Source organism: Podarcis gaigeae (genome assembly GCF_964106915.1).
Source record: "Podarcis gaigeae genome assembly, chromosome: 10".
Lineage (NCBI taxonomy): Eukaryota > Metazoa > Chordata > Lepidosauria > Squamata > Lacertidae > Podarcis > Podarcis gaigeae.
This window is the reverse complement of record NC_139686.1, coordinates 50,598,032-50,619,744: the sequence shown is the minus strand read 5'-3', so window position 1 is coordinate 50,619,744 and position 21,713 is coordinate 50,598,032. Positions and strand designations below refer to the sequence as shown.

The following is a 21,713-nucleotide window of genomic DNA, read 5'->3' as shown; positions in this document are numbered from 1 at the left end:
ACCTCCACAATTTTGCACCCCTGAATTATAAAGGCATGCGTATGGAGAGCCCTAGTAGTTAGATTCGTGTACACTTGGAAATGTGCTTGCTTGGTATACATGAAGTATTTTGTTATAAAGCAAATGACAGGGACAGAGCAGAACTCTATAGCTAGAATACTGGCCACATGCAGGCTCAACTCAGAACTCAGTCACCCAGAATATTTGTTTAAAGGTAAAGGTAAAGGACCCCTGACAGTTAAGTCCAGTCGCAGATGACTCTGGGGTTGTGGTGCTCATCTCGCTTTACAGGCCGAGGGAGCCAGAGTTTGTCCGCAGATAGTTTTTCCGGGTCATGTGGCCAGCATGACTAAGTCGCTTCTGATGAAACCAGAGCAGAGCACAGAAACACCATTTACCTTCCTGCTGGAGCGGTACCTATTTATCTACTTGCACTTGTGCTTTTGAACTGCTAGGTTGGCAGGAGCTGGGACCGAGCTCACCCCATTGCTGGGATTCAAACCACTGACCTTCTGATTGGCATGCCCAAGAGGCTCAGTGGTTTAGACCACAGTGCCACCCTGAATATTTGTTTACCCCTCCTCAAATCAAAGTAAGGCTGAAATCCTAATTGCATTTATTAGGGAGGAAGTTCCTTTGAACATAACTGGGATTCCAGGTAAATGTGAAAAGTATTGCACTGTAACTTGGTTTTACTTGCATTTTCATAGAATCTGCTGTGCCACTTAGCAAAAGTAATGATAGAAGGTGAATCCTGATCAGGATGATGGGGAAGGTGCTGTTTCTATTTGCTGCACATATCCCCTGGGAGTATTTTTTTGGCATAAAAATAGCACAGGGTAAAGGTTAACTGTCCCCTTTACATTCTGCAGTCCTGTCTGAATCAGGGCCCTCATGTCTGCTTAAGAGTGGTAGATCTTAAACATTCTATTTTAAAAATGGTATTAACACAATGTATAGTTTGGGCCCTCAAATGTAGAAACAAACTCCGGCTTTCCCAACAGTTTCAGCATAGCAACTGTAGACCAGCTGTTAAATCACCATGTTGCCAACAACTTCTAGAGCTCCATATCTAGGCCAGGTCTGTACCATTCCCCCCCCAATGGGTGACAACTTCTAGAGCATATCTATAGTATAATGCTGAATCGGGATGTGTGCAAAGACAGTGCTTGAAAGAAACCAACTACTTTTGCTCCTAAAACAAATCATAATCTCTAACAAGCCTTACACTCAAAGGAAGAGGATGAAATGGACTGGAATTTGTGGCTGTGTTACTGCAACCTTTTATTTCACAGCTCACTTAATTCTGATACTCTCTCGTCCTATTAGAGAATTAAGTAAAAGAAATGACCTTTCCACATTTCTACAAAGCAAGTGTAGCGTGTCTAAGTGGATCTTTCTGAGTTTTCTGCCTAGGTAGGACAAAACTGAAGTTTCATTCATCAAAAGGTTAAGAACCTAAAGTGCTACAACTACATCAAGAAGCAAGGGGGAAATTATTTGAATTGCACAAAATATTATAGCTGTATGAGTTTGTTCGGGTAATTATTATTTCCGTGGAAGATAGATTGGCTAGCATAAAACAATACTGTGCTATAAACAAGTAGGATTAACAGTTTCAGATCCAGGACTCACATTGCTGAATCAATCTGAAACAGTGGCATACAATTTTAAATTTTTCCTCCTGTGTATACCTCCTATCCCTGCCATTTTTCTTCGGTATGTCATCTCCTGTACTTACCTACATTGCAAGCAACCTCTTCTTCCTAAGGAACCCTGGGAATTGTAGTTATGTGTCTATGGGTTGGGGGAAATGGAGATCTATAACAAAACTTTCTAGGCAGGTGTACCTAGGGTTTGGCAAAACTGGCCCCAACCAGAGGCACGGGCCTGGGGCATGTGTGCAGAAAATCCCTTATAAGACTTTGGCGTGATTGACATATAGGTGTGTGGCAACGTGTCACCGCTGTCACAATGATCTCAGAAGTGGGAGAAGCTTTTTGTCCTTCTTGCACCGCAGCACAAAGGCATTCAATTTGTTTCACCTTTCCTTTGGACCCTCACTCCGGACGCTTTGAGTACTTGGGTAACATAAAATGTAGCAATTTCTAATTGGCTATTGTGGTAAAGTGTTGCTGTTTTTTTCTGGGAGGGGCACAGGGGACCCTTGGTAAGCCTCTTTTTCTAGGATTTGCCCTTAACAACAGAATCCTATGAATTCTTAGAGGAAGTATGGAAGTAGGAGCCTTCTAGTGTAGAGATACAGCCTCTTTCTTTCCTTGCCCTCAACTTTCTTTCCTTCTTTTTTTTTTCAAAAAGCAAGTGTTGTGACACTGGACTTGGGTTACTGAGTTCCTTGGGGTCCTGAATCTCTATTTAAAGGCTTTTGACCTAAACAGTCAGTAAGCTGCAGAATTAAAGTTTTGTTTCTAGTTGTGTCTTGGACCCAAACCCATGACATACCAAGCACAGCTTATTCTTTTATTAACACCAACAGGGCAGGGACAGACTGTGTGAGTCTTCCTGAATCAATTGGTGCACTATTTTCACTTAAGCAATTGCAGCTTTGCCTGGGTTATGGTGGGGAAATAGATAAATAAATGGAGAGGGGGTGGGGAACAACGACCCACCATTCACTATTCCCCACTCCCCATTTATTTATTTCCCATCCACTAACCTGTGCATCCACTGGAGTTTCCTTGCTCACCGGGCTATGGGAAGCAAGGAAGCTTTCAGGGCCCTTGCACCTTTTCCCCACCTCACTGAGCTTTGAGAAGGTGGCATGAGGGCTCTGGAACCATCCTTAGAGTCATCATGCCACCTTTGCAGAGTGCAGTAAGCAGCCCTTCCTGTGTGTGTGTGTGTGTGTGTGTAAGTTCCAGGGGTTCCTAGCTTTACACAATTTCACATTTACATGTGGACCCCTGGAACCGAACCTTCGTGTAAGCTGCAAGTTACCTGTATTTACTATTTGTTTACTTTTAATTTCCCATCTTGCTTAATTTTCTGATGAGACACAAGGAGACTAAGAAATCAATAATGGAACAAGATAAGACAGACAACACCCCCCAAATTAAACCCAATCTGAGGTCGTTATCAGAGTGAGGCTGGGATTTGCATTACAAGATGCATAACTTGGAAAGGCAGAGATCCTCATTGAAATAGTAGATAATGGGATTTGAGGAAAACCTATTTTGTTTTCATGGTGTAATAACTGCTGTCATAAATTTTAAACTAGTTACCTTAGCAGCTATCTAAAGAGAAAACATTAAATGTTCAGAATGTTGACTGATAATAAGAATGTGGAAAAACCAAGGGTCCCCCCCCCCCTTCCATGGCAACAATTCTGCATGGCTGCTCTAAAGGGTTCCCAAAACAATATTGCAGCAGTCCAAGTGCATGCTCCATGCAGCAGAACACTCAGAGAAAATGACTTCAAATAAATAAGTGAATGTTAGTTTTGGATGAAAGTACATAGTAAATGTCATGAGTAATTAAGCTTCAGAAAATGTCTGCAAAGTCTCAGATAGTTCTAGTACTTTGAGTTCTTGACCTTTTTAATTAATGAAATTTCTGAAAGTACACCGCTGGCACAGAAGGCTTGTTTTATGTGGCTCTGCTTTGTTGGTTGTGCCTTATTTTATGAATGCTTAAAACTGTGCTGTTTCCTGAAATTCATTCATTCCCTCTGGTGTATCACTGCACTTTTCAGATATAGTTTCCAGTTGGTCACAGCTGACCACAAAGCTTATATTTTATTCCTAACTTCACCCTTCTCTCCCCAAACAATTTCTGATGCAGCTAAAATATATTCAGCTTCAAGTGACATGAATGGATAAATTTGGTGTTATGGTACCTGTTAAATGTAATAACAATGCTGAACTTAAAACTAGCATTTTTATTATATTTTACAACTAAGGTAACATTAAAAATAAACTAATCATATATTTCATTTCATTTACATGGTACTAAACTGTTAACTGGGTTAGAAATGAGGGCTGGATGTTGCTGCTATTTCCAGGAACAGTGTGTATATTTGCAAGAATATAATTTTCTGCACCCGGTATTCTCATAAACTAATGAAAGGAAAAGCCACTATATGGGAGGTAATGTATTTGGTCACTGGCCTGTGCTTGATTGTCAGTAATAGAACATGTTACACATCAGAAGGGGAGGGAAAGCTAAGCAAAGAAATCTATAATTTCTGCTGGTTTTAATTAAGGGAATCAATACCATTATATTTGCCCTTCTCTCAAGTGCTAATAAATGCCTTTCTCTTAACAGATTCAAATTCAAATTAATTATAAATAGTCTGATACATCTAAATGGATTAAAAATAAAGATTTCTAATGCACAAGGCAAGTTGGTATAGATGACACTTACATGCTTCTCTAAGTTGAAGTCTAATTTTAAATTCAGTTGAAATTAATGAGATTTATGTAGATACCTTTATGTTTATTTTACTATGTCTAATGCTGATTTACAACCTGATAGATCTTTAAAATATCCCTGGGTGTGTCACTATTATGCCTGCTTTTTAGGTAAGTTACTGAAACTAACAAATATGACTTCTGGTTGAAGATCATGTAATAAGTCCTTGTCTAGTTAGGTATCTACTGTGTTTTTATCAGTCAACAGATTGATATCTGTGATGGGATAATGAGCTGCTTGTGCGTAAAGCTTGATCCCTCCGGGTTTTGGCTGGTCAGCCAACCTAAGTCTCTAACAGAGCCCCCCAAAGCATGACTCCGTCAGTCGCTGGTAGAATCCGACAGTGGGCGTCTATGGAACTTACTCCAACATAAAAGCTGTTTGACGGACATGCACCTCCTGGACTCTCTGCATGACAGCTTCCGGCGAGGGGTGGGGGTTGCTAAAGGGGGTCTTGTTACCTCCTCACTGTTCTCACTGGAAGTATCCCAGAGCCTCCCCTCCGACTCCCTTTCCCTTTGAGCTCCTGCTCTCCCCCTACTGGTTCCCTCTTCTGCTGCAGAGTCTCTCCTATTCTCCTGGAGCCTTTCTACCACCTGTTCTTCCGATGGCAGTTCCCTGACATCCACCTCCCTCCCAGGGCCCCCTTCACCCCCTCCCGCTTCCTCTCCCACTGGCGGTGAGGGTGGAAAGCCCCTGAAGGAACTCTCCTCGTCGTCCGTGGATTCAAACACTTCTTGCCACGGCTTACCGTCTCTTGCCCCGTCTTCCTCTTCTTCGTCGGAGTCTGCTTCCTCATCCACCCCTGACTCTGGGAACCCTTCAAACTCCCCTTCCTCATCGGTGGTCCCGAAATGTTCCCTTCTAAATCGTGCCACGGGCTGCGGTTTCCTTGGGAAACGCCTATGAAACGTTTCTATTAAAATCTCGTCATTGACTGCCTCTGCTGGTACCCATGTGTTTTCTGACTCTACTTCCCCCTCCCATTCTACCAAATATTCCACCTGATTCCCCTTCCACCTGGAATCAATGATTCCTGCCACGTTCATGTCGCGTTCTCTCTCTTCTATCACGGGCGTTTGGGTGACCTCCCTCTCACGTTCCCCCCACTCACGTCCCTCTCGGTACGGCGACAGTAATGACCTGTGAAATACGGGGTGCAATTTCATGTGACTGGGCAATCTGAGTTTGAATGCTACTGGGTTGACCTGCTGTATGACCTCAAAGGGTCCCAATCTTTTGGGTCTCAATTTCTTACTCCCTCCCTTGAACGGTAGTCCTTGGGTGGATAGCCACACCCGGTTTCCCACCCTTATAGTTTCACCTTCCCTCCTATTTCTGTCTGCTTGCTTCTTATATTCTTCCTTGGCTTTCTCTAAGTTGAGTTGGAGCTGACGGTGGATCGCTTCCATCTCTTCAACAAAATGTTCCGCCGCCGGCACGCTCCACCTCTCCCCTCCCTCTCCTGGAAAAGCCCGGGGATGACACCCATAATTTGCCAGAAAGGGACTCATCCCTGTGGACACATTCTCTGCGTTGTTGTAGGCAAATTCTGCCAGAGGTAACTTATCTACCCAATCATTTTCTCTGTCCTGAACATAACACCTCAGGTATTGTTGTAAAATCCCGTTTGCCCTCTCCGCTTGCCCATTTGTTTCTGGGTGCCGGGCAGTTGAAAAATTGATTTCCACGTGCAGTAAGCTCATGAGTTTCCTCCAGAACCTGGAAGTAAACTGTTTCCCTCTGTCGCTGTTTCCCTCTGTCGCTGACCACCCTCAAGGGGGCGCCATGCAACCTGAAAATATGCTCTACAAACAACTTGGCGGTTTCCTCCGCTGTGACCGTATGTGAACAGGCTATAAAATGACACATCTTAGTTAATAGATCTACCACCACCATGACCGCTGTCTTGCCTTTGGATTTTGGCAGGTCCGTCATAAAATCTATGGATACTGCCTCCCATGGCCGTTCTGGTGTGGGTAAGGGTTCTTATAGCCCCGCCGGTGCCAGCCTCTCCCCTTTCGCTCGCTGGCACCTGTCGCACCCCCTGACATATTCCCGTACGTCCTCCCTCACCTTGGGCCACCAAAACTCCCTGGTAACCAACCACATGGTCTTGTGCTGCCCGAAGTGCCCTGCTGTGGGGCTGTCGTGCAACTGCTTTAGTACTCTGCCCCTCAGTTCCCCATCGGGTATGTACAGGTTCTTTTCTTCAAACCCCCCTGTGTTCTCCTCTGTCTTCCTGAGTTCTCTTAGTTTCTCTTGGGCGTATTCATCGTTCTCAGTACTCGCTATCAATTCCCTCTGCCCCACCAAAGCCGCCCCACACACCCAGCGGTCCTCAGGGATTACATGCCTTTCCTCAGGCGCTCCCTCCCCCTCTAAGTACTCAGGTTTCCTGGAAAGAGCGTCCGCCCTTACGTTCTCGGAGCCTGGCACGTAACAAATTTCAAAGTGGAATTTGGAGAACTCCTGGGCCCATCTCACTTGTCTCTGGTTCAGCACTCGGGCTGTTCTCCAGTATTCCAGATTTTTGTGATCAGTTCTGACTTGAACCTTGTGCTGCGCCCCAATCAGCAAGTGGAATGCTTCATGAATGGCGAGCAGTTCTCGGTCGTATACTGTGTAGTTCCTCTCGGATTTGTTCAACTTCCGCGAGAAGAATGCACACGGTCTCCATTCAGACGTATCTTTTCCCGGCTGGAGAAGCACAGCCCCCACCGCTCGGTCTGACGCGTCAGTCTCCACTCTCATTGGTTGTTGTAGATCCACGTGCAAAAGTTGCTCTTCCGACGCAAACGCCTGCTTTAAGCGTTCGAACGCCCGCTGCGCTTCTTCCGTCCAAACAAATTTCTTCTTGCTGCTAAGACAATCCGTGATGGGCGCTGTTAAATGGGCAAAGTTTTTGATGAACTTCCTATAGAAGTTTCCGAAGCCCAGGAACCTTTGCACGTCCTTCTTGGTCTTTGGTGTTTTCCATTCCAGTACCGCTTGAACCTTGCTGGGATCCATGGCCAATCCCTTGTCAGACAACCGGTACCCCAGGAATTCCACCTCCCTGGTATGAAACTGACACTTCTCCAGTTTCACCCACAGCCAGTTTTCTCGCAGTTTGCTCAGTACCTCTCTTACATCTCGCACATGCTGCTCCTCATTTTCAGAGTACACCAGGACGTCATCTAAGAATGCTGCGCAGTTCTTGTAGAGCAATGGCCCCAGGACGTGATTCATGAATGATTGAAAACAGGCTGAGCCCCCTTGTAATCCGAAAGGCATAACCAGGTACTCAAAAGCCCCCAAGGGGGTGAACATAGTGGTCTTCCACTCATCCCCCTTTCTCACACGTATCAAGTTATATGCCCCCCTAAGGTCCAGCTTGGTAAAAATTTTCCCTTTTCTCACCCGTGTCAGAATGTCATCAATTCTAGGCATAGGGAAAGTCACTGGTTCTGACACTGCATTTAGGGCCCTGAAATCACACACAAGCCTGGGTTTACCCGTGTTTTTTTTGTCCACAAAGAACACTGGGCTGCCCCCCACCGCTCGTGACTCTCTGATGAAACCTCGCTTGAGATTCTTGTCAATGAACTCCCTTAACTCCTGCATCTCACTGTCTGACATCGCATACAGCTTGCCCACTGGCAAATGTGCTCCTGGGAGTAAGGTGATTTGACAGTCAAAGGGTCTGTGCGGGGGCAGTTTATCTGCTTCCTTTTCGCTGAATACGTCAATCAAGTCAGCGTATTGTCGTGGCACCCTCCCCTTGTCCATCACTTCCATCCCTGCTAGAGTGGCCCTGGCCCCTGCCTGAGCCTCTCCCTCCTTGCAGTGTTCTAGGCAATGTGCTGATCCAAAGGAAACCACCCTCTGATGCCAACCTACTAGCGGATCATGTAGTGCCAGCCAGCTCATCCCCAAAATAATAGGAGCTCCTCCCAAGGTGGCTACGTTAAACGCTATCAGTTCTGTGTGTCTTGCCACCCTCATTATCATTGGCACAGTCTATTGGCTCACTTCTCCTCCCAACAGTTCCCTCCCATCAATCGTGGTAACCTGCAAAGGCTTACTTAATGGGATAGTCTGTATCTGGTGTTCAGCTGCAAACTCCTTACTCATGAAATTACAGGAGCTGCCTGAATCCAATAGCGCTTTTATCTTTAGTGGGTGTCCGTTTGACAGTTCCAGCAACACCTCTATCACAAGCGCTGGTCTTGGAGGTTCCGGCGTGGGCACATTCACTACTCCTTGGCCTGGCTGCTGTGCCCTGATGTTGGCAGCCAGGCGTTGGCTTTTACTTGCTCCTTGATTTCTTCTTCCTCCTTCCCCCCAACAGTTCCCGCCATCCCTTGCCATTCCTTCCTTTGCGGACAGACTCTGGCAAAGTGACCTGGCTGTTGGCAGAGATAACATTTCTTGGCACTCTTTCCCTCCTTCCTCCGCCCTTCACTGGTGTTTGAAACTGCGCGCGCGCGCGCTGTTCCAAGTTCCATCGGCTCTGCTGGCGGGAAAGGCTGCTCCGGAATCTCTGGAATGCGGAAGTCCTTCCAACGTTCCCCCTTTCCTTCCCGCTTTTCCAAAGCTCTTGCCTCCTGGCGCGCTCCTATGGACAGCGCAGATTTAGTCAGATGATCCATAGACTCCGCCCTAGGCGCCCGGGAAAGTTCATCTTTCACTGCCGGAGAGAGCCCTTCTTCAAACAGCATTTGAATAGGTTCACTCGCTAGGTCCCACCCCAGTCTATGTATCAACATGGTGAACTCAGTCCAGTACTCACGTACAGATCGGCTCCCCTGTTTACACGCCATTAACTGCCTGCGCACCACTCCCTGCTCAATCTCGCTGGAAAACATCAGGTCCATGGCGCGGAAAAACTTTCTCGTGTCCTTTAAGATTTCATTGTTGGCTGCCATCAGGGGTCTAATCCAGTCCTTCGCCCCTCCCTCTAGATGGCCAATAACGTACGCCACTCTAGAGTTCTCATCGGGGAAGTCATCAAACAGTAGATTGAGAGCATATTGCATCTCTGTTCTAAAGGCTTGATAGTTCCTGGGATCCCCCCCCCCCCCAAATTTCTGCACCAATCCAGGCACCTTTCTGGCAAGTGGGGTGGTTTTCCCCTTATCCGCATCTTGAGCCCTCCTCTCCTCGAGCCTCGCCGTTTGCAGCGTGAGCTGGACCTCCAACGCCCTGTACCTTTCTTCCAGGCTTGGACCCGCTCCAGCTCCAGCTCCTGCTCCTCCGGTTCCGGCTGGTTCGCTCATGATGCCCTCTGGTGGCACAAGCTGCTTTCAAAGACTGTCGGATTGCCGTGATGGGATAATGAGCTGCTTGTGCGTAAAGCTTGATCCCTCCGGGTTTTGGCTGGTCAGCCAACCTAAGTCTCTAACGGAGCCCCCCAAAGCATGACTCCGTCAGTCGCTGGTAGAATCCGACAGTGGGCGTCTATGGAACTTACTCCAACATAAAAGCTGTTTGACGGACATGCGCCTCCTGGACTCTCTGCGTGACAGCTTTCGGCGAGGGGTGGGGGTTGCTAAAGGGGGTCTTGTTACCTCCTCACTGTTCTCACTGGAAGTATCCCAGAGCCTCCCCTCCGACTCCCTTTCCCTTTGAGCTCCTGCTCTCCCCCTACTGGTTCCCTCTTCTGCTGCAGAGTCTCTCCTATTCTCCTGGAGCCTTTCTACCACCTGTTCTTCCGATGGCAGTTACCTGACAATATCCTATGTACAGGAGCAAATTGTACTGACCTGTGAGTTCTTCAGCCTTAGCTGTTGGTTACCAGCATGTATGTTGTTAGGATAGAAAATAGATCAGCAGAGTGATTTTTTAAAATTTTGTTTAATAGTGCTGCTTCACATAATTACTTTGTGATTGGGGTGCCTGCTTATTATGGTGATGTTTAGTCTGCAGGGCAGAAACCTAATGCTATTCTTCCCCTAGCACATGTGTGGCTAATCCTCAATTTCAGGGCATAATCTGACTCCCTAAGCAGTTTTGTTCTGGACACAGACAAAAAAAATAAAATAAAGTGAAAATAGCACTGTGATAGGCAGTGAAATTTAAATATTTCAACCTATCCCAGCAGCCCAATTGGGTGCAATTTTCTCCCTCCCCAGTAATCAGATCAATCATTTGATGAGATGGGAGAGGGCAGTTAACCCACAACTTCAGCTGATTTATACAGACCTGCTGAGGGTGTTTCTGTGCCCTATAAATGTGTGTGGTAAGTGTGTGTGGCGGGCAACACCCAATTTTCATCACATTTATTGCTGTGGCCTCTGGAATGTTGGCCAAGGCTCTGGGGCCAAGAATGTTGATCTCACCTGCTCTAGAAGGTTGGAAGGGTAATCCCAAAACATGTAGGGCATAGTTGTGAGTGATGTTGAATCTTTGTAGGGGTAGGATATAGAAATACAGGCATCCCCACACACAACGAAACATGAAACATTTAAAAAGTCATAATAGAGGGCTACCACCAGATGTCTTCAGAAAGTTGTGTAGTTTTTTAACTGTTTGACATCTGATAGGAGGGTGTTCCACAGGGCGAGTGCCACTACCAAGAAGGCTTTCTGCCTAGTTCCTTGTAACTTCACTTCTTGCAGTGAGGGAACCGCCAGAAGGAACTGGACCTTGGAACTGGACCTCTGTGTCCGGACTGAACGAAGACACTCCTTCAGGTATACAGGGCCATCTAAGGAAATGATTATAGACTATGAATGGTTTCTGGATGACAGCAGCAATACAAGATAGAATGGGGGCAGCCGGTGAAATGGGATTTGGAGAAAGCAGGTGGATGGGTACCATAACTTTGGGAAGAGTCCTTGTTCAGCTGGGCATTCATAGGGTCTTCTAGGTCCTCTGGCAGTTGCTGGAGTTTTCAGAATGGAAGGGGTGGGCCAGAACTGCTACCAAGCAAGGGATGTCTCACAACTCAAGCTGACCTATTCTTATTTTGGAAGTGTGTAGGGCTGGGTACCCTTTGATTGCCCTGCACAGCATCCTGTGGAAGTTATGGGCTTCCTTAGCTCCAAAGAAATCGACAAAGCCTGTAGTCCCATTCATATGAACTCATAGCAAAGTGAGTGCTGTTTTCCTTCCCTGCTCACCACAATCCTTGAGCAGCATTGGGACTATGCTACATGGATGTGGCTCCCATGCCACTGTTTGAATGGAGAAAATGTGACATCCATTTGATAAAATAAGCCAGGATTGTATTCATGTTGTAGCAGGTCAAATCACAGTTATGGTGCAAAATCTATCATTAGGCTTAGGTTATCTGACCCATCGTATAGGGAATATTGACTCTTTTCATTCCTAAATTTTCAAAGCTTGATGTACTTATGATAATAGTTTTCTTTTAATTAATCAGCAGAGAAATCGAGGTTTTACAATGAACATGGCTTTGATCTAGGAGTACACTTCTTGCAACTTTATTTATGCCAGGAACCAATTGCATTATTTGGGAAATATCAGTGAAGAAGTGTTGCACTTCCTAACTATGGCTGAAAAATTGATGAAAGCAAAGATAAGCTAGAAGGAAGTAAATTTTTATTTAAATTATTTCTACCTTGCTTTCTAATTTCAAAGAAGTTTGCAAGGGGACATTAAAAACGGAAAACATACAATTAAAAACAAGAACATAAACTCATTATGAACAGCAAAAGCATGAATAAAAGCATAAAGCAGCCAGGCAGTGAAACCTCAGAATCAAAAATAAAATTAACATAACATTCAGTTAACAGCTCGGGTAAATGAAATAGTTTACTTGGCCAATGGTCTCATGACATCATTGTAAAGGAATCTTTGGGTCTGAGGCTGGTTAGTGCTGATTGGGAAACTGCATGGGGTCCAGCGATGCAGATATCTCTCAGGTGATATTTTCAAACTGATGAACCTTGACAGAATGCCCTCTCTTTGATCATGATCTGTCTAACTTATGATGGTGAGAACTTGTTACATTCTTGGGTTGGGAGCAATGTAAGGGTTTAACCAACAAAACTAGTACTTCAAATTTAAAGTGTAAGGTTGTAGACAAGTCCTAATGTAGTTCTAGCTTGCCCAACAATTATTGTGGATTTGTTTATCTCATCAAAGCTAGAGCTGCCATACATCCGGATTTTCTGGGATTTACTTGGATTTCAAAGGTGGAATTGACATCCAGGGGGAATTTGTCCTGGATGTTAGGTGAGTCAATTGAAAAATCACGTTTCAGGGTGTCCTGGTTTTTACTTTTTGAAATATGGCAACCCTATCAAAGCAGAACTTCTTAATCTCCTTAATATCTCAGTACAATAGATTATTACGTCATAGAGCAGGGGTAGCCAATGTAATGTCTTCCATATGTTGTTGGACTCCAAGTCCCATCAGTCCTAGCCAGCATGGTCAAATCTCAGGGGTAATTGGAGCTGTAGTCCAGCAACACATGGAGGGCTCTGTATTAGCTGTCCCTACCTTAAATGTTTCTAGGAGATGATAAGTAAGTTGAGATTCACCAGTATTCAGCCAATCAGTATTTATTGGTCAAACCATTATGGCAGGCGTAGCCCCCCCTGCCCCCCCCCGATGCTATTGGACGCTAACTCTTATCATTGTGACAATTTGCCATGAGGTGTGTGTAGGCTGATGATAGAAGTTGTTTTAGTAAACAATATTATAAATTTGTTCTAACCCAGAAAGGTGAAAACTCTCTCTTTTTTAAAATCACCACTTGACTTTGGGTTTTGCCTGACAGGCCTTATATCCCTTTATTCAAATAATGAGGAGCAATATTGTTATTGTCAACTGGAAATGCCAAGTACATGTTTGGCTGAAATGACTTTTATTCCCCATACAATTTATTTTTCAGTGCAAAAACGGAGTCCTTTCCTTTTTTTAATGGGTAGGAAATGTCACAAATTATTCTAGAGCATAAACTAACGAATTGCATATTCCAATGAAAAAAAAAATCCTGTCACATCCATCCAACAAACAATTTCACTCTAAATATAATAGAAATGGTTAGTGTATCTCTAGAATCAAGCAGGCCACATTATAATTATACATTGAAATTGCTTTCCAGAGGCAGATGTCAGTTTAGTATATTAATCCTGTTATTTGGTGCATGTTGACAAATCAGTAGCATATAAATGAACCTTGCTTTCTTACATTTTAGGTCAATGACTCTAAAGGCGGAACTCTCCAAAAATTTTCCACATTGTTATCATTATAGGATATATTTTTTGGATTTGGTTTAATATTTAGGTTTCAGTAATCTTCATATTTAGTTGATTTTTATACGCTATAAGTAGCATGAATATTTAGACTAGTTATTATGAAAAGGAGGACTAGTCAGTTCATTCAGTTTTCAAATTAAAGCAGCTGGGGGTTTTCATTTCTAAAAATAAGAATAGTGTTAGGAGTTTGGGTGCCAGAGTTTGTGGGTGCAACACACCAATACTTCCTGGATTTAGTAAGTGTTAGAATTTAATCAATGCTTGGAGAGTTAAACTGGAAGTCAGACTCCTAATAGATGAACTCAGCTTCCCATGTTGAGGACATAGGCCATTAGCAGTGACAGGGAGATGGGCCATCAGCAAACCAGAGACTTTCTGCCAGCCAACAGATGGGTGAAGCCCCCCGTCCCCATCCCCAGAGCTCTGAGATAAGCAATGCCAGAGTTTTTGTGAGGAGGAAATTACAGGATTTGTATTGGCTGTGGTGTGATTGAGGGGGAAGGTGCCAGTCTGTGAAAAGCAGCAAGCTGGAGAGTGGGGTTCAGAGCACAATGTGGGCTGGTGGTTTGAATCGCAGGCTACAGCAATAGGAGAAACAGGACCTGCTTGGAGTGTAATGCTCCATTAAGTGTATATGTGCAAGTAAACCATATATCATAAAGACACCCCAGTGCCTCATTTCCAAAGGAAACACACACCCTGAGTAAGTGCCTGGGCCCTTGGAATCTTGCACTGCTGTGAAAATTGGGGAGGTGTGTAACAATAGTTTGCTGTACAAAACAAGAACTAATTTTCACACTGCCCATTAAAGAATGAGAGAAAAATGATTGTGTGCATCATTGGCTATCACTATTCTTTATAAAATACAGTTATTAATGGATAAGAATATATTAGTTAGTAAAAGCGATTTATACTGCGGTAGGACATGCAAAGTAATTTTTTTTAAAAAAAAGCAGAGCAACTGATGAGAAGGTGCAGGTGATAAATGAGTGAATACCTGCAGCTTAGGCGCCAGGCAAAAACTTTCCTCTAGGCCTCTGGCCTTTAACTAACTAAAGCTATGTTTTAGAAGTGGGTGGGATGTTTTCAGTGCTTCTCTCTGGTTTTAACATATCCATGTGGGGTTGTTTGTTTGGTTGGTTTTAAGTCGCTTTGGTTTGCCTTGAGCAAGATAAAGCGACTAACAAATTTAATAGATGATAATAATAAAGATATGATAAGAGATGTTCTAAAGTTTCTGGAGTTTCAGAGTAGCATCACTCTTGTGTTGGCTTAAGAGTAATGTTGCCTTTTGTTGCTTGGTTTATTTAGGCTACATGGGACTATACTATGTTCATAGGAAGTGCTACACTGCAGCAGAGACATTCCAGGTTGCTTTAAACCAGGACCAAAATCTTTCCCTTTTTTTTCTGTGAAGGACCATGACCACAGGAAAAGTCAGCTGGGTGTTAGGATCAGTGGTGGGAAGAACTATCTGTCTCCCTCTTTCTACCAACCCTATCTCTTTGTCTTGCTCTCTCATCTTCTGTTCTCACTCCCATTCCTCTCTCTTTGACTTCCTGAGCAAGGCAGCAGCTTAGCGCCATATGTTATCCTCTATAGGAAGGAGGAAGAGGAGAGTCCCATACTTCTGGACTGAGTACTAGGATCAGGGCTCTTCTTCTTTCCATTTGGTGTACATAGTGGCGTGGTAAACTGGAGATAGACCCTTTAAGAGGCACAGCAGGAACTGCGGAGCCTGGGATACAGTACATCAGAGCCATCCATGAGGGGATTCTCTCCTGTTGGTCACTTCCTTCCATCTCTTGCTGACCTGTTTATCTTCCTTTTTCTGTGATAGTACTATTTCACTCTGCTCCACCTTTTGCCTCAACAACCCAGTATGGACCAATGGAATAAATGAATTAACCCTTCAAGGCTCCAGTCAGCATGTTGTTGTTTTTATAGATGTATGTCAGACGCTTTAGCATCTTTTTTAGTAAATCTACAACAACAATAAATCACCTTCATATATTTTCTCATTGAAACTGCAATCTCTCTCTGGAGAGTTCTGCAAGAGCTTTTATTGATGCCTGTTTGTGAAAGCTTTTCCCCCCTTAGTGTTTAACATTTGTGCAGCCTGTTTGGTTTGTATAGACTCATCAGCCACCTCTGTGTATGTGTAGGCTTGCATTTTGCTTGCGTTTAAAATGTTTGATCTTTGTATAACATCAAATCATTTTTGAACGAAGCAATGTTTTAAACAATTTTTGTTGCAGTTACTCCCTCTTTGGTTTCATTCTCCTTTCTGGTGTTCAGACTCTATTAACTTGCATATTCTGTGCTTTGAACATCAGATAAAGGTTTCAGTTTATCTCCAAGGTACTGCCAACTTATCTTCAGGTGGGATGCCCATTGCCAACTGCGCTGATGACTCTGAGTGCAGTTGGTTTAAATTAGTTGGACGTGGACCTGAGAGAAGCTAGGTTCCATCCAGGGCCGTCACCAAGTCCCACCTTTTTGTTGGCCATGATTGGCCCATTTAAATTCAGATTGTGGAAAGCCCTGACAGTCCCCTGCAGCCAGCTGAGGTTGATGACACTGTTGGCTGGTCACAGGGAAAGGAATTTTTTGCCCCTAGCTCACCTGTGGCATGGGGGGAGGATGTCTGCTGAGAAGACAGCAGATCCAGCCTCCAAGGAATGTGCTCCAGCCATCGCTGTCGCTGTGGCAGCAGTCAGTGATTCATTCCTTGGAGACTGGTTTTGCTGCCCCTGTGGATCCTGCCACCCAAGGCAGTCACCTCACCTTGCTTCATGGGTGGGCCAGTCCTGTAGATACTTCTTGGGGTATTAGCTCAGTGCCACCTAGAAGAGCTAAACAAGATACAATTAAGCTTACATACTGGTGGTAAAGAGATTTCTCCACAACTGTATAGCAAATGATCTGATATTTGTCGTCTTTTGCTGGTAATAAGAGGTACAATACTTCCTAATATTAAAGCAGTGTATATTTTGTTGTTGTGGCCCGCAGACATGTTCTGCTTGCATGTGGGTGCAAAGATGAAAGAAACAGTATGCAAACCATTGTCGTTCACATATTTCTCTTATTGTTCTTATAAGGCTTTTACCGTGTAGATATGGCCTGCCTATTTACTTAAACTCAACACACAGTTTGTGATTTGAAATGACTAATAAGGCAATTCATTAAGTAAAAAGAGCACACTTAATGATTTCCGTCAGCTGGATATAACATAAATTGTATCAAGAAAGCAGAGGCAAGGACAGATTTATGGTAAGCAGAAAACAATTATTGGGCAAAGTTGGCATTCATTTTTCATTAATATGGAACACATTTTGTCATTTAAAGGCAAATAATATGTATTAGCCAATGTGTTTTATTCAGAAATATTGCATCAGTAAGATTTTAATATAGACACTTTCCCCAGAAATTCACAATTAATTTATTTTCATTTATGAATCACTTCCTATAAATCATCTAAAAGAAATTTAGCAATAAAAACATATATAAAATAATTTCATGTATGAAAAGTATTCCTATGACAATACAGATATAAACTCGGATTTTAAAAAATCCCACTTAAAAGGCTTGGTAAAAAATGAAAGCTGCTCAAAAAACAATGCTTGTCTGACATACTGTGGGAGGGAGTTCCAAAGGGTAGATGATACCATACTACCTAGGCAAGTATGAATAAATATTTCAAAAGTAAATTTAGATAATCAAGATGGTATGCTCACATAACACTGATCCTGGCCCAGCTGCACTGCCTGCCAATTAGTTTTCGGGCCCAATTCAAAGCACTGCTTTTGAGCCATAAAGCCTTAAATGGCTTAGGACCGCAATACCTCAAGGACCACCCCTCCTCAAATGAACCAACCTAGACCCTGCAATCTTCATCTGAGGTCCTTCTTCAAGACCCTCCTCCACAAGAGGTCCAGAGGGTGGCAACTTGAGAACAGGCCTTTTCTGTGGTGGCTCCCCATTTGGAGAATGCTCTCTCCAGGGATATCTCGCCTGGCACTTTCATGATATATGAGTGCTAAACAAATCCAGTGAACATGCCCATAGTGGTCACTTTCCTTTGTCTTGTCCTTCAGATGCTGCCGTGGCTGCCTCTGTGGCACCACATTCATCACCTTCTAAAAACCAGATACCAGTAAACACCCCCTGAACAGGGAAACAGTAGTGCTAACTTCTCTGATAGCTCTCTAATTGCCCTCTGGCTTTCCAAAGGACACATAAATAACTACAGCTTTAGCCTCACTTCCATCGGAAAAGGGAAGAAGGAGAAGGAGAAGAAGAAGAAGAAGAAGAAGAAGAAGAAGAAGAAGAAGGAGAAGAAGAAGAGGAGTAGTAGTAGTAGTTTGGATTTGATATCCCGCTTTATCACTACCCTAAGGAGTCTCAAAGCAGCTGCAATCTCCTTTTCCTTCCTCCCCCACAACAAACACTCTGTAAGGTGAATGAGGCTGAGAGATTCAGAGAAATGTGGCTAGCCCAAGGTCACCCAGCAGTTGCATGTGGAGGAGCGGGGAAGTGAACCCAGTTCACCAGATTACGAGTCCACCACTCTTAACCACTACACCACACTGGCTGGGCTGGGAGAATAGAACAATTATAAATAAAACTTCATTAAGGGAGTTTGGAATGTGCTTCCATGGATGTTTTCTGGCTTCCTAGGAAAAAACATTAGATTGGTATTAAGAAAGGCAGTGTTTTTATAGTTGGGTCTAGACCACTGAGAGCCTGGGCTGCTCTGCCGCCTTCGCCAGGGTGGGGCAAGGATTTCCACAGAATCCAGCGCCTGCGTGCAGGAGCCTGGTTGCAACCCCCCAGAATTTTGTACCCAGGGCCATGCCCCCCAGTGGACGGTCTCATTACAATTTGATGTCCACATGTTACTCTGCTCCAGCATATCTTGGATGATGTACTCAAGGGCATCCTGATCAAATTTGCAGATGACACCAAACTGGGAGGGGTGGCTAACACCCCAGAGGACAGGATCACACTTCAAAATGACCTTGACAGATTAGAGAACTGGGCCAAAACAAACAAGATGAATTTTAACAGGGAGAAATGTAAAGTATTGCACTTGGGCAAAAAAAAAATTAGAGGCACAAATACAAGATGGGTGACACCTGGCTTGAGAGCAGTACATGTGAAAAGGATCTAGGAGTCTTGGTTGACCACAAACTTGACATGAGCCAACAGTGTGACGCGGCAGCTAAAAAAGTCAATGCAATTCTGGGCTGCATCAATAGGAGTATAGCATCTAGATCAAGGGAAGTAATAGTGCCACTGTATTCTGCTCTGGTCAGACCTCACCTGGAGTACTGTGTCCAGTTCTGGGCACCACAGTTCAAGAAGGACACTGACAAACTGGAACGTGTCCAGAGGAGGGCAACCAAAATGGTCAAAGGCCTGGAAACGATGCCTTATGAGGAATGGCTAAGGGAGCTGGGCATGTTTAGCCTGGAGAAGAGGAGGTTAAGGGGTGATATGATAGCCTTGTTCAAATATATAAAAGGATGTCACATAGAGGAGGGAGAAAGGTTGTTTTCTGCTGCTCCAGAGAAGCGGACACGGAGCAATGGATCCAAACTACAAGAAAGAAGATTCCACCTAAACATTAGGAAGAACTTCCTGACAGTAAGAGCTGTTCGACAGTGGAATTTGCTGCCAAGGAGTGTGGTGGAGTCTCCTTCTTTGGAGGTCTTTAAGCAGAGGCTTAACAACCATATGTCAGGAGTGCTCTGATGGTGTTTCCTGCTTGGCAGGGGGTTGGACTCGATGGCCCTTGTGGTCTCTTTCAACTCTATGATTCAGAAACAATGCCTCTTGGATGTTCAGACTTGTCACTTGTAAGCAAATACATTAAGAGAAGCAGGGCTGTTCAGCCAAGCCTGCTCCCTCTGGCACATAATCTGTACACAGTTTAGTTCTGTCCATGAATGTGAGGCCAAAAGTCTACAACATCCTGTTCTCATATTGCAGGGATGGCGAGCGTCCATCCAACAGGCCAAACTTGATTTATAGAAAACTTTACTGGGGGCTGGGCTTTCTGCTAGACTTTGATTTGTTTGCTGTGTTTAGCAGGGAATTATATCTCCTAGTGGCTTGTAAAGAAATAGGATGCACTTTGTGATATTCACATTTGGTGAAAGCAGATTCATCAGAAACTTCTTCTGGTTTACTCTCAGGCTACATGAGAAAGGCATTATGGGAACCTGACAAACCTCATTGTCCGTGTACTCTCAGTCTGAAGTATTGACTCAGCTTGAAGCAGGTTCTAGAAACGGTCTGCCACCTTCGTCAGTGTATGGTGAATGCTTGACCTTATTTTAGGAGATTAGTCTTTCTGGCAGTAAATCACAGAAACCTTGCAAGTGAAATTTATTTTCCCCCATACTACGAGAGCAGATGGTGTGCTGAACATACAATCAGAAATGTAATGATTAACATTTTCTCTGCTAAAATACACTTTCAGGTTTGAAATGTATAACTGGCAGTATTTCAAGTGGTTTGAATAACAGTTTGAACAAGTGTGCTATCTCTTTTATCATACGGCCCATACTCATTTTTTTTTATTATTATAATTCTTATAACAATGTGATGAAATAGCTTTTAAATGCAGATCAAATCTACCCATAGAGTCAAAAGTCTGGAATCAGCAGTTTTTATTCTGTATGAGGAAAATCTGGGACAATGATGACAACAGACTTCTATTCAGATAATAGCAGCCTGTTAATTACCATCTGTAAGGATGTACAGTGTTCGTACATTATATTCTACTGTTGATTTGATATTTATTCAGTTGTGCTGGACTGGATGCATTTTGGAACAGCGTAATTAGCTTTTAGAACTCAGTTGATTTTAAAATGTATTATTTATGTCAGAATTGGAACACCACCTGGCAATGTTTTTCTGACTTGTTTATGGAATTTATCTAAATAATGCAATACGAATTAAGAAACATCTTTAAAATGGTGCAGTACATGTGCATTGACCCTTTGAGCTTCGTTTGCAAGGCAGCAGTAGAAACATATCTCCAATCATAGTTGCAGCTAAAAAAACAACACCCAAAATGTGTGAATATGACTAAAACATTTTTTTTATAAGTGATTTTGTATGTTGTGAATGTATTGTAGGAAAATGCCATGGGGTTGAATCCAGTCCTTGTCCCCCTGGCATGGAGGGGTTGGAGATCTCTGCAGGTTCTTCAGATGTAGAACTGGGGTTTGCAGAGGAGATGGAATTAGCAAAAGTAACGTCCGTGGCTTGAAATCCTGAGCCAAATCAGCCAGCCAAATTGGCCAATGGCTGGCTGGGATGGGGGCTGTGCCTGAAGGAACAATCAGGGTTCCCTCAAGTCCACTCCTGGGAGATTTAAAACTGAGGTCCAGCTCCGAGGGGCTTCCAGCTGTTCTCTCACTGCGAGAAGTGAGGCTACAGGGAACCAGGCAGAGGGCCTTCTTGGTAGTGGCGCCCGCCCTGAATGCCCTCCCATCAGATGTCAAGGAAATAAACAACTATCTGACTTTTAGAAGACATCTTGTTTGCTGTTCCCTAAACAGCATCATGTTTGTTCCCTAAACAAGGCAGCCCTGTTTAGGGAAGTTTTTAATGTTTCATGTTTTACTGTATTTTTAATATTTTGTTGGAAGCCGCGTAGAGTGGCTGGGGAAACCCAGCCAGATGGGCGGGGTATAAATAATAAATTATTATTATTATATTATAAAACAGCTCCCCAGATTTTAAGTTTTGGATATATATACCTTGTAGTCAGTATCTTTAAAAGCTTTTTTTTTTTAAGTTCCCCTGGAGTCTGTGATACAGGAAGCATATGTAGGTAAAACATTCATAAATATATTGCTTGTCAAGGTTATGAACAATGCACATTTTTAGTCAAGGTAGAAAAAGCATTTTGCACATCAAATAACTGTTGGCAAAGGCTCAAAAAACAAGCAACAATAAGAAACAGAATTTTGTCTGCTCTGTTGCCTGTCTTCCTCTAATACCCAGGCAAGCCTTCAAAGGTGTTGTACATGCTTTCTTTGAAGGCAAGGATTA

At 43.7% G+C, this 21,713-nt stretch overlaps 1 protein-coding gene across 43 annotated transcripts in view; it reads left to right on the top strand.

The window, feature by feature from the left end:
- Positions 1-21,713, top strand: part of NRCAM (neuronal cell adhesion molecule) — a 138,939-nt gene that overhangs the window by 8,830 nt on the left and 108,396 nt on the right. The window contains exon 2 of one of the 43 annotated variants that reach the window (XM_083698975.1): positions 456-592. The exons of the other annotated variants lie outside the window; for them this stretch is intronic. The gene's annotated coding sequence lies outside the window, so the exon portion shown is untranslated. The remainder of the gene's footprint in view (positions 1-455; positions 593-21,713) is intronic. 43 annotated transcript variants of the gene reach the window in all.